Genomic DNA, 4827 nt, shown 5'->3' on the forward strand with positions numbered 1-4827 from the left:
TCACCCTAAAGTTCATTACTTTGACTACTACATGTGTTAATAAGTTATGTTATATTTTATTATATGAGTTTAACACGGGATAATAACTTAGTAATTTATAAACTATTAACACTTGATAATAGAAAATAACTATAAATTAATAATAATAATAATATCATCAGATGTGATAAACAATAAGCATCCATCTAATAAAAACTTATTCTGAAACAAAGACAATGTAGCATAATAAAAGAACACATTTTAAGGAGAAATGCAGTTGAGCAGTCTGTTTACTCAGGTCCCATGAGTAAATTCATGAAAGATTTGGAAATTTGCATCAAATTCATGGTGTCTGAAGTTTCGACAATTGGTTGCTCTTCTCTAGCCATCACACCATATTCAGAAACCGGTTTTTTGAGTGACTCAATCCTGCTGTTGATCTCTGAGAGTTTATATCAACCAACAGCCCAAGATCATCCAGATTTGTCATGTTCAAGTTGGCCACAGACGCTTCGCCACTTAAGCATTGGTACATCAACGATGTCATCTCTTGCTCCATTTTCTTCTTCATCAACTTGTTCTGCTCCTCAACATTCTTCTTGATCCTTTCCTTAATGTACTCCTCTAAACTCACCATATGTCTAAGCCACTTATAGACGGGCACCCTCATGAACTGAGCTAGCACATTCTGGACACCCGTGCGGTTGGGCCACACGTCAGGTTGAGGCTCATACGGGCTGTGAACGATGGCGCATACATCCACGTCACATAACGTGCTCAGCTCGTTCAACTTCTTGTTCAAACTCTTCATCCTTCTCTTGAAGGATGTTTTCCTTGCTGAGTCGTTGGCTATGAATTGAAGCCTCATTGTTTGGCATGGGATGACCTAAGAAGTTTGGTAGTTAATTTGTGTGTAGGAGTGGGTTTTATTGGTTCCATATGAACATTTACATTTCAATGTATGATTTTATATGGGAAGAATGCTTTTCAAAATCTTTGAACTTAATGCCTGTGCTTTCCAAGCATTAAGTACAAAGATTTTTGTCAAACTACACAATTGGCCATAAATTGATTGTAAGATGCATTTTAATGTTTTTGGGCAATAAAATAACTATTACATAATGTTGTCACAAACATTATAGGTAAACTCACCAATCAACAGCCCACGTGTCAAACTGGATCATTAATAGAAAATTATCAGAGGATCAACAACGAAAAAAAAATCACCTTTTGAATAACACTTGAGCGGTAAATACCAGAGAAATAACAAAACTATATACTTTGAATTTTTGTTGATATTTCCTTGACACGTGGCGAATGTGTCAAATAAAAAAATTAATTAAAATTGTTTTTTACCCACGTTACTTTTCCTACATAACCCTCAATAAACCCAATCGACAATGCATTTGCCCACCCCTTTCACGGTTTACCCCACACACATTCAATTTGGTTATTGCTAACATGTCCTACCTTTACTGATGGAGTGATGGGTTGGCTAACCACTATGGCACTAACCATTATTTAAAAGTAATATTTGATAGCAAAATAAACTCATGAGATAGTGGCATATAAAGAAAATTATGATAAGATTTTAGTCTTTTACATCATTTTTTTCGTTAGTATAAGCAATATTTGCACTTAGTTTATATCTTTACATGTTCATGTGGTAAATCTCAAAACAAATCATTAATTACGTCTAATCATGGAGCCGTTAACCAACGGCCATTCTAAATTTATAGAATATAAAGCATTCTCAGTACGTTCTTTAAAATTGTCAAACCTATGTTCAGGATAAATTTTTGAGAAAACCATCAAAATCAGTTTTCTAATCCATTCCCTATTAAACGAATGAGCTATTTGACAACTAAAGTAAAAATCTAATATATCAACTATCTCCCAATCACCATATACTATATAATAAGACCAAAGAGAAAATAATAATAATAAAAAAATTTATGAATATAAATAGGGAATTAAATGTGAAAGATTTTTGGAAATAATAGATAAATTTATGAAAAATGATTTAGCGAAATTATAAGTAAAAATATATTTAATGGCTGGGAATGCGCTCTTATTGAAGTTTTTTCTCAAATGGGATTGGTGAAAGTAATTATTTACTAAAATGGGTTCTTTCACACTCATTTACCAAATATGTATTCTTTTAAAAATTATTTCTTTTTCTTAATCTTATTGGACAAAAGTTAATCTATTAATGACTAAATACATTAATTTAGTAAATGAAAACAAACAAATAAATATAAATGACCAATGCACATCTTATTTTGTCATTTACTAGGTTATTAACCCGTGTATGACACTGGTGGAAATATTATTGATATTTTTGAACAAACACATGTTATTTGAAATGACAACATAAGTTGTTATATGTTATTCAGGACGATAACATACTTAAAGTTGTAAATGATATTGGTACGAAAATAAATGATTGTGAAACACAAAGATAAACCCAAATAACATTCAAATTACAACCTTTGAAAACATAATCAAAGGTTAAAAATGTAAAATTTATAAGCTACAAAAAAGACATCCTTAGAGCATTCTCAACCCATCCCCTAAAATTATGTGAGGGGAGTTTGCAAATTATAGGGTGAGGTTTTGGGTGATTGTGAGTGTAAATTATAGAGTGGAAAGAGAAAATTAGTGATTTTTTGTAAATTTGGGGAAACTTTATTGGCCCCTATTTATTTTTTAATATTTGTTGATTTGGTTGTGAGTAGATGAGAGAGAAAACTGTAATGATAAAGGTATAAAAAATATTATTTAATTGAACAGGAGAGAGAAATATAGTGATTTTTAGTGTAATTATAAAGATGAGGATAGGGGACGGGATGAGAATGCTCTTATAAACCATATTTATTCTGTATTTGTAACTTTGTCTTCCTTGTTTAATATAAGAATTTTAACACCACTCTTCGCTCTTGATAAATCTACATAGAGTTGTCTATGTGTAAACATCGAGTCTTTGAGATATATGTCAACTCTTGCTAGAGATTGACCTTGACTTTTGTTAATGTTCATTGCAAAACAGACTACAACTGGAAAAAACTAACTTCTTTTCAATTTAAACGAAAGTTTCTATATCTGAATATGTTAGACGACAACGAATTATATAAGTGCGATAACCAGTATTAGTACCTGAAATAACTTTTACTTCAACAAAACGCTTACCCAAATTAATTACTCGCAATTTAGTTTCATTATACAAACCTTTATTGTGATCCATATTGCTTAGTAACATTATTGGCACACCCACTTTTGTAACCAATTTATGAGTCAAAATAATTTCGGTCTTTTTGATTTTATTTAGCATAATGTGTTTATGAAAGTTTTAGTTCAAGTTAAAATATAAAAAATAACTGGTATGATCTTACTTAAAAACCAAAAAACTGTTTTTTTTATATAAACCATAACTAAATTTGTGAATTTTGTTGCTAAGTATGAAAACAATATAAATTGAGTAAACCAAATATAAATAAAAAAAATAATGGAGATATATCTTTGCGCCTCTAATTAACATAAACTGATTCATATACACATTTTAATTAAAACACATATTTTAATTGGTTTTTAATAAAATAAAATAGTATTGGATAACTGAAAATAAAAAAGAAATGTGTAAATATACATTCAATGTTATTAAAACTTTGTTTATAAAAAAGGTATAATGTGGTTATTAATAAATATATTAAAAATCATTTATAATTTTCTGTTACAAGTGTCTAATTTTTAGTTAATAACATATTAATTTTTATTTACTATATTTAATTAATAAAAAAGTTATATTAATACAATATAGTGTATTAACACGTTTAAAATAAAACGTTACCGTTCAAAATGCTAATAAGTAGTTCTCTTGGTGTTGAAGCTGCACGTTTAAAAAAATGTATTTTTAAAAAACATTTAAAGGGTAACTAAAAAATATTAAAATGACTAATCGTCTGAATAACTTGATGACCGTCGTTTGAGTCAATCAAAAACCTAATTATTCTAAATAGTTAGAGCAAGTAGGGTATCGTATCACAAGGAGTATGTGGTCAATGCAATTCGTGTACAGACTTACTTTTATGAAGTGAATGGTTTTAGTGCTGATCACACAAGCAATTAAAGTGAGTTTATAGAACTAAGCAACGAACGAACAAGCGAGTTGTAAACAATTAACAAAGCAAATCACACCCGGGAATTCAAGTAAGCAACCAAACAGTATCTCATGCAACCTAACAGATTGATTATCAACGATTAACTGAAACTGGTCAACCAGACAAAACCTTAGACGTCAACAATTACTTCACACATGACACTGGTTATCAAACAGTCCTTGCCAGTGTGACTCAGTTAAGGGTAATTGTACGTTTTATCGTATTCAATCTAACCAAACAGTTATATGACTAATTATCTAGCAACTGGTAACAGATCGTTCAGACCAACGTAAAACTAAACCGACCGAACACATAGAAATACTAAATATCAATAATCATATATCAATCATCAATAATAAAACATAAGTATTCTTAATCACATGAGAAAAACTGTAAATGGTTACAAACTATACATCCCGGGTGCGATTCTAGGAGATTAGCCGAGCCTAGACATCATCAAATCTTCGATACGGATGATAGGGATCATGCTGGAGGTCTTGACACGAGCTAGGATAATGGAAATCGCCTATAGGACTGCTGGAAATCGTTTTTGGTTCGTAAAAACGGAGTTAGGGTTGTTTAGAATGAAAAATATGCTTAAAACCTAATTTTCCCGTCTTTTGTGTCCATCGCGTATCGCGATGGCCATATTACCATCCCATCGCGTACCTCGACATAAGAAAACCTCATT

General features: G+C 30.7%; 1 pseudogene; it reads right to left on the reverse strand.

The window, feature by feature from the left end:
* Positions 1-367: 367 nt before the first annotated feature.
* Positions 368-847, reverse strand: LOC143592998 (agamous-like MADS-box protein AGL80 pseudogene; annotated as a pseudogene).
* Positions 848-4827: the final 3980 nt, after the last annotated feature.

This window comes from Bidens hawaiensis, unplaced genomic scaffold, assembly GCF_021521415.1.
Source record: "Bidens hawaiensis isolate Kalapana, Puna unplaced genomic scaffold, B.hawaiensis_p1.1 tig00000190_1, whole genome shotgun sequence".
NCBI lineage: Eukaryota > Viridiplantae > Streptophyta > Magnoliopsida > Asterales > Asteraceae > Bidens > Bidens hawaiensis.